This window comes from Thunnus albacares, chromosome 20 (assembly GCF_914725855.1).
Source record: "Thunnus albacares chromosome 20, fThuAlb1.1, whole genome shotgun sequence".
Taxonomy (NCBI): Eukaryota; Metazoa; Chordata; class Actinopteri; order Scombriformes; family Scombridae; genus Thunnus; species Thunnus albacares.
Window position 1 is genome coordinate 14,282,325 of NC_058125.1, and position 14,384 is coordinate 14,296,708.

Sequence of the window (14,384 nt, forward strand, 5' to 3'; positions counted from 1 at the left end):
ACATTAGCTTAACGACTATGATGTAGATGCAAGCACCAGTGGCCGTGTACGTCCATTCACTTGGGGGTAAACTCGTAAAAGCTGTTAAGTGTGGGATGAGTGCTTCTACCTCATAGTCAACAGTGGGTGATGTACTTATATGCCATTATCTCCATTACTTACAGAGAAAATAACAGAATAACCAGCAACTGGGGAAATAAATGTGAATCTATCAAATGTATATTTAATGAGCAAGGTCGCCTTAGTGCTTTTACCACGGTAATGACATTAAATTTAGATTTGGATTCCAGGACAGGACACGCAAGAAATGAGACCCAAATTAAAGCTTTGCTGGAGTTTTGCTGAAATATACATACCTGTGGCGTTGCTCGAGGAAGGACCAAGTAATTGATAATTCATCACTGTTTACAAATGGGACACCATGAAAGCAGCTGTGAAACTAAAGAAAAACACACAACGCTCGCATGCAAATGTGCAAGAAGGCGTGACAGAAGAGGACAGACTTATAAAATAAATGCATGTATGAGGGATTATGTACTTTTGATAGAACACATTTATATATAAAGAAGTACACTTGGATATTACCTGGCTGTGACTTTGCATTAGAAAAAAATAATCACCTATATTACTCATTAAATAACAACATAATAAGCTTGGGTTATTTTCACAAAATACTCATTTACAGATATGATTACAATCTGTAATTGGTATGTCTGTGTGTGCTTGCCCAGCATGAGGCCATCAAAATATCTTATTCATTTCCATGGAAAGTCTTTTGTTCTTCATTAAAATTTATTAACAACGCTAACAACCCATTTATCAAACACGGCATATTTGGCTTGCCTGTTAATGTGCATCTAACTGTTACCACACTGCTGATACCAAACTCGGTCCTGCCTTGGCAGTGCCTGTCTCCATCTGCCTTTTTTTTTTAAAGACTATATTTAAAAAGATGGCATAAAAATTTAATCCTGGGGGGTTCTAGAGGATTATGCTGTGCCAGCAGAAACTGGCAGTGAGACTGAGAGGTGCAGTCGGACGAGTACCTAATTGTGTCTTAATTTAGTTACTGTAACATCTTCACTGACATGACGGCTGGAGCTAAAAGCGCTGATTTCTTCATGCTGATGAGTGGAGATGCAGTGTTATCAGTGTTATGATCACTGCACAGTTGTTTTAAAATACTTTGCTGTGAAAAACCAGCATTTTTATTTTCCTTCCATGGGTATTCACCACGCTCCCACTTTAAGCCCGACAAACATATTTGAATTGTAAATGACTCAAAATACTGTTTTATGCAACACTCGTCTCTAGATGCAGTTCTGCACATGCAAACAGATCAAATAGTAATGAAAGGAGGGGAAGAGAGCAGAAAAGGAAAAGTTGGAAAGCCTGATTTGTCTCGACCCCTGCCGTGTAAACCAAGAAGGATTGAGAAGTCATTTTGATCACGTTATTGATGCTATTATCTCGTTTTTTTCTCTCTCTATTTGGTTAATCCAACATGAGGCAGGCAATTATTCACTCCTGAGAGGACAACAGGAGAGGAGGGGTGGTGTGCAAAGGGTGAGAACTTGACAAGAAAGACAACCAAACACCCCTGGAGATCATTGCATTTTTATAATTTTTTTTTAAAGGCACACTGATCTGTATACTCTGTCTCGTCACCATATTCCTGTCACTCTTCCTCAAGGGAACTCCGGTATGCATTTTCTACAACATCAACATGCATCCCCATCTAAGCATGAAAGAGAGTAAGAGGAGGGAAGTTGAATGATTCACCTACGTGGACCAGAGAGTGGCTTCCTGTCAGCGATGTTGATTAAAATTCCTGGGACCAAGAATGCAGGGTGTGATGTACGACGAGCAGGTGGTGTGGGTTTAATATGCATGAGCGGACGGCTCCTGCATCTGCAGATTGGCAGTCACTGAGCTTGCCTGTCCGCTCCCTTGGCAGCTCTCTTGGCATATGGAGCTACTGGGGGCATACATGAGCATAGCAGGGGGGATGGTCTTAGCACCCAGTGATACATTTTACTCTTTTTGTGACTCCTGAGATCAGAAGGTGGCAGCTAGCTCCTTTTGGTTAGCTTTGGTCTCCTCTAAATAGCCGAGATGAAGGTAGAAGAGAGCATTTTTCCGCGGTATATTTTATTGATTTTATACAAAGAGCAGGATCAAAGGGGAGAGGGATTAGAGGAGCCGATGTAAAAATTGACTGAGATGGGGTAGCGACTTAGGCTTACCGGAGGGAAGATGTGATTAGCCCTTACACCATCCCAACTGGTGATTCTATTGATATGAAAAAAAGCAAGCACAATCCTACTCTAGATTTTGAAAGAGGGGGAAATGCAAGCTTAGCTAGTGATGCCTTGCACTCTATTTGACACATAAACTGTGACTTGGAAAGGTTTGGCTGTGTAAGTATTTCAGAGAGCTTTATAGAGTCAGATTCACAGAGTTCTGTGTTCTCGTGGGCATATCGCAATGTGGTATTTTTCTGTGTGTGTTTTTCTTTTTTCCCCTTGGCCCGTGCCTGTTTGTTACTTGGTGATTCGATGTGCGCTGCAGTGGGAGGAGAGGTGCAGTAGGGGGGGTGTGTCGCTGGCAATCCAGCAGCACACTGCAATTTTGATGTCAAGTTTGTCCACATTTTATGCTTTCTGCCTGGGCACTGTGTCACACCTGTGTTTGGTTTATATTTCCATTGCATCAGTTGTACCTCTCCGAAATTCAGCAAAGCCCTTTTATTCATGTTATGCTTGTCTGTTAGACTTTCTTTATACATTATTCAAACCGCAGGTGCATCTAATCGTTCAAAAGAAGATGTTATATTATGGCAATAATGCAAGAAAGGCTGTTCTTTCATCTACACTCTCAAATCTTGTGCAACCAGCGCCGTGCTTTTGTAAAATCAGCCATATAAACTTCCGTGCTTTTGTGCTCATTAAACTATTTGGTTATATCAGAGTTGGAGTGTTGGAGACAATGATGATGACTTCTTAACGGCAGCATCACAGAAACAAGCACAGTGATATTTTCAAAAGACATACAAAAACAAGATATGCAGATAAAAGATAATATACTAAAAATATTACACTAATCTGAGCCAGGCAGCTACACTATACAGTGTCAAGTAAATATATGTAGGTTAATAATTGAGTCTATGTTAAGTATACCTGTAATGAGTCATTTAGAGACAAATCTGTAAACACAATGAATGTACTAATTGGATTACATTAATGATAACTAGCTTGGAAAAACTCACCAGGGGACAACGGTTAATCCCAATTATAAAGCCCACTAACTGCACATCTCGTGGACAAAGCAAAGCCCTGATGAGTTTTGCTTTCCCTTAAATGGGGCAAATTTCCCCTGTCAGCTCATTCTGCTCAATAAAGCCATCCATATCTTAGGCTACATTCAGAGGCAGGAAAAAGTTTTTTCATAACAATGTGAACAGCACAAATCACATGGAATCTGGTCGTTTCAATTCTGATTTGGGCCACCTTCATATGTGCTCCTAAATCAGACACAAGTCTGATGTTTTGCATTGCAACCTCACTCTGAAGTCACTCTGTGCATACAAACATGGAAAACAGTTTCTGTAGAGGTGGTCAGTGGAGGGACAGTGAGATGTTTGACCTAAAAAGCATTTGTGGTGACATTTCTGCTCACGAATTCGCTTCCACTGCACATCAACGTATAAATTAAACCGCAAACGCTGACTTCAGTGACCTCCATGTTTACTTCTGTATGATAGCATGCCTCATGTGATGTTTTTGTGCATGTGGGTCAGTTCAGGACTGTGACCAGGTTAATCTGATATTGGCCACATTAAAAAAAAAAAAAAATATGAACAACCAAACAAAAAAAAACAAAAAACAGATCTGAGCAATAAATCCGAATTGAGCACTAAGGCTTGCAGTGTGAACGTAGCCTCAGAGGTAGCTCCCTCACACATACACACAAAAAAGAGGTAACAGCAAATTCGCCCTGGCATTATCACCCTAAAGCTCTAACAAAAATAAACATAGGTAGAAACGCGTAGCCACACACACCCGCAAAATGCCTGCTGCTCTCAATGGAGCAGTGGGAACAGGATTACATGCCTCTCAGACTGCTCACTCCAAGCAAAAAGACACAGCTCTGATCCAATCATGGTGACACATGCAGAAACAAGGAAAAGGTTGTGGCTTGGCCTCCCTCAGGAACAAGCCTGTCATCAGCATTTCCTGACAAGAGAGAGAAGAACTCTGACATAACACTGGTAATGATTTTAAACGGATTCAGCAAATAACAATAAGTGACAAGGGACTCTGACGCGACAAGTTTGTGAGTATTGAGGTAAAGTTTTATGAGTACAAATGTGTCTACAGGCTTTACCCCGAAAGCAAGGCTGCCAAACACATAGTGTGGGGTATCTCCAAGTCCACAGAAATGCTGGACTGGCACTAGGACTGCAGCATTGGCACTGACGCTGGATCAGTGAAATCCTGTTTAGCCCCCCCCTGGCCTTCAGGGAGTGTCTGCCATCTAATTCTAGCCAAATCATGGCCTGCTTAACACCTCACCACCTGCTATGTTTATCTGTATGTGTGGGAGAGAAAGAGAGAAACAGTGTGTTCAGTGCTAAGCAGAGAAAAGTGCAGTGACTGTAGGTATAGTTCGACTCCAGGAGTGACCTCATTCTCTAAGACGAAGCATGACTGCAGGAAACACACACACACACAAGCTTGATCCAGTATGCTTTTCCTGTACACTTATTACGTTTTCCATAATTTCCCCATACATATTGAGCAGTGATAATAGTGTAGTCTGTTAATTGGATGTGTTCGGAATGGCCAACATAGGGATTTGATTTTTATGCAAGTCATCCAGTGTGAGTGCGTGAAGTGATTAATGGTGATGATTTCACCTGTCACATCGGAGCAGTTAAATCCCTGTAAAACATATTGCTTCCCCCAAAATATTCTTCTCCATTCTCCTCTACGGCCTCTATCAAAGGACGTATGAAAACATTAAACCTGACGGACAAAAATGTTGTGTGTGAATGATGGTTGTGTTTTCCGAAAGTGGTTCTCTCCGGTGCACAGCGTTCCCTAACAGACATATTAATCAAAGAAGTTTCGCTTAGAGCCATTTGGGGGATGAATACAATGCAGTCCCCTCATTCCTCTGCACAACAATGTTGCCTCTGCTTGATGTGTCACACTCAATGAATGCCACAGGCATTTTACTGACTGGATGTCTGTCTCCAAATTACTGCAAAAGACTTTCTCTTGGGGAAACAAATGTAGAAAATTTTGGCTTCATGGACAAAGTGTGAAATGCTGTTATTTTTGTGTGTGTGTGCGTGTGTGTGTGTATGTGTGTGGCTGTTAAATTTGGCAAATTTAGGAGCAGTAGATACTGCAGGTTGCTCAAAGCTGAGAACAGAGGAAAAACTAAGCTGAAGCACAAGATAAAGTGCTTTGAATGGCAAACAAACAAGGCTTTAGCAGAGAGCGGCTGGGGATGAATCAATGCGGAAATGACAGTGAATTGCGGCGACAATTGCTCCTGACATTCACGCTCACCTTTAAGATCACGTAAAAGAAAAATGCATCATCATAGCTAAGTGAAAAACTAATGCTGCAGTAATTTAGTTTTTTTTTTTAAACATGATTCAAAAGCCTTTATATTCACACAAGAATAAATGATGATACCATTAATAAAAGCCATTTGACATCACAATTTAACATCCTCTATTAATAAATATATCACAGCAAAGTGAATTGCCATATTATCTTAATTGTGCCATACCAGCCATGCAGACTCATAAATTCTTATGTAGGCAATATTATTTTATGGTTTCAGTTTGACAAACCCAAATTCTTAATACCCAGCAGGGTATTCAGAATTGTAAGGTAGAATAAGGTTCATCTGTAGCTGATAATATACTGTTATAAAATAAAACAAATAGACACATACTAATACTTTTAGGATACAGTAAAGGAAAAAATAGATTGGAAGATGGTAACCCAAATTGTGGTAAATCATCACAATTGAACTGATGAGACTAGAGCATATTATGTTGATATTAATATTATTATTATAACAATAATGTGAACACCACATTATTGAGGTAAAAGCTCAGGCTGAAAAATCTCACATTGTCACTATTGACAAATAGGAGAGCAGCAAGGCTTAAGAAATGACAAATTGCGCAGCATACCTTAATCCAGTTACACCACAACAGCAGCTGACATTACCACCCTCGCCGCAATAAAAAGTGGCAGCTCACTGATCTTTGAACAACCATTGCTGTGGAAAAAGATCCATTCAAAAGATAAAGCTCCTGTAAATAAGCTGTCAAACTGATGCTGATTTTAGTTAATGGTTAATATGGCCTTTTTGAGTTGACAAGACAAATGCTCTGCTGTGACACCACGACCGGCCGGCAGTCTTTATTCTTGTCACACTGGTGGGTGTTTTAGCAAAAATTGGGAACTTCTGCCAGAACCTCAGCTTGTCATGTTTACTACTTTCATTCCAGTAGCAGGAAAGGTCAAGTACGAGTCTACCACATCATGGGGCATGAGTGTACGCTGATTGGGACTAACAATCTACGATCACTGTTAAAGATGCCATTGATGTTTTATTTACTGCATCCCCACTGGTGATCAGTGCAGAACCCAAACATAGAAAAATGTTTCCTGTGGTCGACATCGGCTAAAAAAACAGTCGTTTTTTTATGGTTTGTATGTAAAAATAGACTGTGAATTAATTTCCATTCAGATGCAAAAAGTAACAACTGTTCAGTCTTGATCAGGTAGTTTTCAGTGGCATCAAACAACTTCACATTTGTAGTGTTTAGAGTGAAATTAGTGTCTTGCTTTGGTAGGACAAATGCCTGCTGATTGATATATTGGCTGTTACAGTGCTTGAACCAGTGAAACATGAAAAATGATCACTTGTAGTGCTAATATGATAATTGATGCCTATTAGTTCATCAATGCCTAAACAGAAGGAAAGAAGGAAGAAGGCGTAAGTGTAACCTGGCAGTTGTGCTGGCTTTTCTGCTTAAAGCCACTGGTCAAATTGCATTTTAGCAGATTATCATGGATAAAGCTATAAAAAGCATATCCCTTCATGTATACTAATGCACCAGCTATAGGCTTCTAAAACTGCGGAAAAATACTGTGAAGAACAAAAAAAAAGAAAAATCTGTGCATTCTTTTGATGCTGTCCCTGTCGCTCTGAAAGACACTCTCTTTTTGCCAACCAGTGCTGCCAACTTTGACAGCCATCCACAGCTAAGCTCAAGACAGAGGAGCTAGTAGAGGATTTCTAACAAAGCCACTGACACCTGTCACCACAAAGCATGAGAAAGGGGTGATGGTACACATAAATAACAAACTGGTCAAACTGACTGGACTGATAGCGTGGAAGTATTATAAGACAGAGGGCAGAGAAGTATGTTCTGCTTGGGAGGCTCAGGTCTTCTCAGTGTTTATACAACACTACAGTATGTCAATCATTGGCGGCCTGCACCCCTTTGTAGCTGTGCACTAAGGATGTAGCAAGAAATTGGAGGCCATAGGAATGGTCGGCAAACTGTGGGAAAAGGTTTGACGTGCTGCAGGTGGGATTGTCGAACCGTTAAAAAAGCCAGGGCATAAGTGAGATTACTATTCTGAAAAACAGTCTTGTTACGCTGTAGGGCTGCAGAGCATCTCCCTCCCCATTCAAGATACAACACAGAGCATATTAGGTGCATATTAGCATATTAGGTGTAATGTGCGCTGACTGTGCGCTGGTTCCACAGCCCCAGACTCAGTAAATTAACAGGGTGCTGAGGCAGGATGCTTTCACTGCCCTTATGAACTATTCAGAATATTTTTTTCCTGACTTCATATTCTCCCAATTTATCTGAATGGCAGCTGTTGGCATGGAACTCAAAAGTCTCATCTGGCTTGCAAAAACACATATTTCATATTTGTTGGCACATTTTGATTGCTTTTTCTAATTCATTATTCTTGCCTCAAAAAACAAGTACCATATCCTTGTAGACCCCCATTCTGTATGCCCCCAAACCAGTAGCTAATGCACTGGCTGAAATAACTTAACACAAGATAGCTCTGTGCTGTCCAGCAGTTCATAGTGTGACACCAGCTGAAAATTTATCATAATCATCATTTTGATGTTGACTGCATTTAATTAATGGACAGCTTTCCATTATGGTTTACATCAGACATTAAAAGTGTAGCAACTGAAACAATAAATTTATTCTTGATTTAGGTGAGATTTTAATGGCCTTTGTATTATATTCTCCACTTTGCATATCATTGATATTCTCACCATTATTAATGTCTCATTAATCACATAGAAGAATTAAACATTTTTTGAATAAAGCCATTCGTTTCATGAATTTAGCTTAGCTAAGTCCTGCTTGAAATGCAGGGTGTAAAAAATATTGTTTACAGTGAACGTCAGCAAAACATTTATGTCCTATGTATATAAGATATAAGATATCATCTCATACCCAGCCTTTAGAGAGCTAATAAAAAATAGAGATTGTGATGGTGATACACAATAAGCCCTGCAGCAGATACTGTAAATGACATATCATATTAAACTTATAAAGCAGGTGGCTGCAAGTAAAATGCCACCATGCACTAATGCAAATACATAATCCTTGCTAGATCATTAAAGATGCTAAGTCTCTGCCTAACAGGATTTCTGCACACTGTGCGCCTGAAACGACAGCAGGACTGGAACACAAAGGAACCAGAGGTGAAAACAGCTGGAAACCTCTTGGCTTCCAGCATTGCTGGTGAATCAGTCACAGTGGCAACATTCACACATCCATTGGTGGACTTGCATTGCCAGTCTTGATGTAAAGGAGGTTTAGAGGGAAGCAAATACATACATAATTGGTCCACATAAAGAGCAGAAAATTTAATTTTCATTGTCTTTATCATTAATTTTACAGCTGTATGAAAAACACATGATCAACTGGTCATCAGTGGTTTGCCCTTGATAAGTATCCTATGTACAAGCTACCGGTATAATCGCCTGTGAAGAAGATGGATCTAAGCGGAAAAACATTGGAGTGAAGCGCTACCACTTTTTTTTTTTTTACACGTGGCTTCCAGCATGTCTTCTGTATGTTTATGTGACTTTTTATCCTATTTTTAGTTGCTACTGTGTTGAAAAAAATCACCAAAGGATGATTTGTTTCACCTCATCTAAAGCCAATGTCTTATCTGTTTAGCCTTAATTTAGCCTTTATGATTCAATTATTCTCCTTTTAATAGTCAGTACCTTTACTTGTCCACACTCAAAACAATCCATTATCTGTAGTCTTAGCTCCTACAGAAACTCAATGATGCAGTAACAAGCTTACAGCTTGCATTTTATGTGTGAACGTGTCACTCAGAGGAAATATTCACAGCATGCTCTGGGATGATATCCATTACATTGACCACCAGCTGGTTTTGAAATAAACAGGGCTCATGTATGCACACTTCTCAGCTAGAAAAAGCAGCACGCTAACTCAGAAACATGCAGAAAACAGCAGTGAATCAACAGACTGCTGTTTACATCTTGCTTATGGCTGTTGTTGTAACTCAACACATATCTGTCAGAGCTACACAACCAGTTTCTAAATCACAAAGAATACACCCTATAGTAAAGCTGCATGTAGCTTTAAGTGAAGCAGAACTCTGTGCATACACACACAGAGCAGCCCGGCCCTCTGCAGCCATCAATTCACAGCACTGAAGCCGACTGCAGCCTGCCCCTCTCTCTCTCTTCCCCTCTACCAGAATTAATTTCTCCCCAGAGCTGATAGGCTACGCTCTACTGCAGCCAATCCATATAATTAGGCCGTCAGCAATGTAAACCCCTGGCTCAGACTTCAAGTCCATTTCAATATTAGGTGGAGACATGACAATGGCTTCATCAAATGTGAGTTTTTCCTGCGTTAATTTGATGAATTGTTCTTTCTTAGCCCCCCTCTATGTGGCTTATCAATAAACACAACTGGCAAATGTTTCCCTTCTGTTACACTAGTTCCTCTTTGGGGGCTGAGGGGAATTATTCTCATCTTCTGCTACACAGAATGCTAGATGTGTCCTGTCTTCCTTTGGGTTTTATGATGCATTTAGTTTCTCATTACTAATGAATCACTTGCAAGTGTTTTAATGGGCATTTAATATTGGCGGATGCGGAGACCAAGGTGTCCGCCCCTAACCACTTTCTCCCTTCCCCTTCTCAACTCTGATATGCAAGAGTTTTTCCACCCCGAGCCAATTATGTAGGGTTTTGACGGCTGATCTCACTCCATATGGCGACAGCTCTGTTAATCGCCACCTCCCAGAGAATTGCTGCATGACAGCCTGCGTGTCAAAATCACCATCAAAACGACGAGGCGTGGAAAGGGGAGGGTGGGAGATGAATGGAACGTGTTTTTGTGCATGTGCATGTGTGTGTGTGTGTATGTTTTTTTTTAGGGGGGGGGGGGGGGGTTGGGTAGAGGGGAGAAAGGAAAAATTAGCCAGAGAAAACAAAGTCAATGAGGCATGAAGGAGGCTTCCCTCTCCTGTGTTTGGTAGAGGTAGTCGTGCCTCCTCATTCACTGTTACCGCCACTCCAGGGGGAAGGAGAGAAAACGGTAGTCTCGAGAGGGAGGGAGAACAGTGAGGCTGTAACAGGATTCTACGTGTTCACTTGGTCTGGTTGTGGTTGTTGACTGAAGCTACACTTGACAGCACAGGCCTTCCAATCCCCTCCCCGTGTGCTTGAGCAGACATTAACTTGTAGAGTGCATTTGCATTTCCCCTGGTCGAATTGGATCTCCTTGGATTGAAAAAGACCTTTGGGATAAAGTGTCAAGAGGGCATGTTGTACACAATACTACAATATCAAGGTTCGGCGCTATTACAATCACAATGGCTTGCTTTGTGCATTGACTGATTACCACTGGGGAAGAGGGAAATAGCTTGAATCAGCCTGAATCCCCTTGTTACACATATTTACTTGAAGAAATTTATGATACCAGCCATGTGATCCTTAGTGGACAAAAGATACAAAGACACATCCTTTTGCTGTAAAAGAGATGTCAAGTCTTCACATTAAAAGCAAAACAATGTTTAATCAAAGTTTACATGACACCTGGCTGCAGAGATATAGAAAATAATTGCCAGTCAATTGTAGCCACTTCTAAAGGACTCAAAATATAGCTGTTTTTCTGTTGTTTTTATTAGATGAAGGGAAAATAAATCACATAATAAGATGTGATCAGCTTTTTGGGCTACTCCTTTGTTTCCTAGAGAAAAGGTAAATGCCTAAAATAGCCTGTATTTAAAGAGATTACAAAATCAATACTTTCCTGCGGTTACATTCCTCCCCTGATTTCCCATTAAACTTGCTAAATCACAGGATAATTGTCCATATCATAGAGGTATTACTTTGTGAAGATTAAACAGAAATATACAAACATAATTATCTCAACAGGAAGTCGATTGATTGGTTGTTGCTTCCTTTACAAGCGATGTGTTACAGGCTGAGCTGCTGATTTGGACGGGGTTCCCTAAATATACAAAAGCGTTATGGTAATTTATCTTCCTCATAATCATCATTACCGTTTTGATAAGCCTAACCTTTAAACACAGGTGGGAAAAGACAAGCTCAATTATATCTACTAGCACAGCAGGGTAGCATTGCTATTCCGCTTTTTTAAAATTGTAGGTAATTGAAGGCGAAAATTATTTAAAAATAACTTTTTTTGCCTCTCTCCTTCTCTGTGTACATACCGTGGAGCATTTTATTTGAATGTGCATATAAAAAATTAAAGATGTCTCAAGTGGATCCACAGATTTGAGACTGGGGCTATTCCAAGCAAGGTTTATGCTACATAAAGTTAGAGCAGTCCCAATCGTTTGTTTGTTGTATTCTACTAGACTACGTGTACTCAGGCTATGAAAAACATGGTCCATTAAAATACAGTAAACCTATTCCCAAAGCATTGCTAGCAAGTGAGCTGTGAAGCAACATGAACAAATAAACTCAAACATCCAATTTTAATATCTACAGAACAGGGTTAGTGGAGGTGGAAGGCAAGGCTGTACAAGATCCAAAATGTAACAACCACAAGTTGCTGTTTTACAGTGAAGGAAGTCACTGCACCCGTCCAAGAAATGGTCTGACAGATAACCCTCCGTAAAACTGCAACTTCACCGCACTTTGGTTCTTGTATGGATTAAACAAGCAAGATATAAAGTGTGAATTACTGGTCTTATAAGTGCTGGTAGACTTTTCAACCATTGGACAGAGCCAGGTTAGCTGTTTCCCCCTTCTTCCAGTTGTTATGCTAGGCTAAGCTAACCACCTCATGGCTCCAACTTCATATTAAACAGACAGATATGAGAGTGTTATCAATCATGTCTTCTAACTCTTGACAAGAAAAAGAATGAGCATATCTCCCAAAACTATTCCTTTACATAAAAGTGTATTCATTTCGTCTGACATTAGCTCTTTACTTCAAATGCATCTCCACTATGACACAATGTGGGAAACCTTGTAGTTAACTTGGGTGATATGGAAAAATGTTGCTACTGTCAGCTGTCAACCGTAATCCAGAAAAAAAACTGATTTATTTGACATATTCTTCCTCATTTGTGGTGAGAAAATGATTGTGAGCCCCAATATGAGTGCTAATTTGAGATAAATATGCATTTGATGATATTTACAGCCAGTGTTTGATGATGTTCAAATGATAGCTTTCTAATTTTACTATTTATTAGACACTGAATTGTAAATATGAATGTTTTTTTAATTTTTATTGATATGAATCTTATAAATTTACAGTAGCAGCCAAAAAGTACACTACAGTACAAGCATATTGAACACATCCTTACAGTGGCTTCATACCTTGCCAGTTGCTTTTGGCACTTTCCATATGAATAATCATGAAATTCTCTGAACCATGTCCAGCCTAACCTTTCTGATTCCTGAGTGAAGCGTACTGAAAAAAAAAAAAAAAAAAAAAAAACCCTCACAGGATCCCCAAGAGCTGCTCAATGATGTGAGCATTTTGAATGCTAGGTAAGCAAAAGGAACACAACGCGGTTTAGTCAGTGTGCACTGAGGGTTAAAGTCTGACTGAGTCACTATGGCTCCTGTCAGAAAGCCTTAGACTTCGCCACCTCAACAGACACACATGCCTAAGGTCAGTGTCACTGCCCTGCCAAGTGTTGACCTTTGATCAGTTAGAGGAGTGCTAGAAATGGCCCAAACGTCTCTCTGGGTATATCTCAGAGCAGGGGAAGGAAAGGACAACGACAACAGCCTTTAACTATCCCGGCAAGACTTCCCTTGCCTATAAAAACATTAACATGCTTTGTCAACATACTATAGCATTCTGAGGCAAAGTACAACATGAGTCTAATGGCAAATCTCTGGAGGTAGTGCAGTAGAGCGCTGTAGTGAACTGATAGCTGGACATTTTCATACAGTAACCTGTGCCTGGAAAATACTGAAATTCAGTGAGCAATAATTTTCACCACATTCATATCAGAGTCCTATCACATGCTATACATTTTGCAAAAACATCTCCTTTGATGCCTCTGAGCTACTATGAATTTTACAAAGGAAAAATGATTCATTGTGCCAAGATGGTGGCTATAGTGGAGATAACATTTTTTCTGGAATTGGATTTCCTTTAAAACAGATATTGTTTTAGTCCCTGGGCCCCAACAACGTTGAGCTCAAACCACTTTGTTAAAAAACACTGGCCCCTTACAAAGGGACTGCTGGCAGGAAACGGAGTGGTATCTATTTCACCTCCGATGCTGTTTGAATTCCCATTGCACATAATCAGGCCAGCTCATATACCGTCTTCAGCAATGCTCAACAAGCAGGAAGGATGTTCAAACAGAGCATTTTTTGCACCGACTTCACTTATGGACTCTGTATTCAATTTAGCCGTATGATTTCACATTATCTTAATTACCTTTAATGTCTCATGACAAAAAGCAGCAAATGCATGCGCATCTGACGCTAATGAACATAAAGATATTTGGCAAAGGGTCTGGAAACTCATGAACTGATTTATTCAAAGGGAGAAAAAAAGGTCAACAACAATTATCAGGAATAAAGCATCACCTAAATTATGTTTGAAAGAGCCTGGCTTACGTGAAGTATTACAGTTCAGCGTGCCAAGTAGTAAATACAATAACCGGATCTCCCCCATCTCTCATGCTAATTATTGTTTGTGGCTTCAAAGTATTCTGCGGTGTGCTTTTGCTGTTTACTGCTGCTGACTAGACACCAATCAAGCTCAACTCTCCTGTGCAGCTATCAGAAGCCTGTCTTGACCAATCAAAATATCTAGTTGT

General features: G+C 40.1%; 1 protein-coding gene across 1 annotated transcript in view; it reads right to left on the minus strand.

The window, feature by feature from the left end:
• Positions 1-14,384, minus strand: part of nrg3b (neuregulin 3b) — a 202,481-nt gene that overhangs the window by 110,742 nt on the left and 77,355 nt on the right. The gene's annotated exons all lie outside the window — the stretch shown is intronic.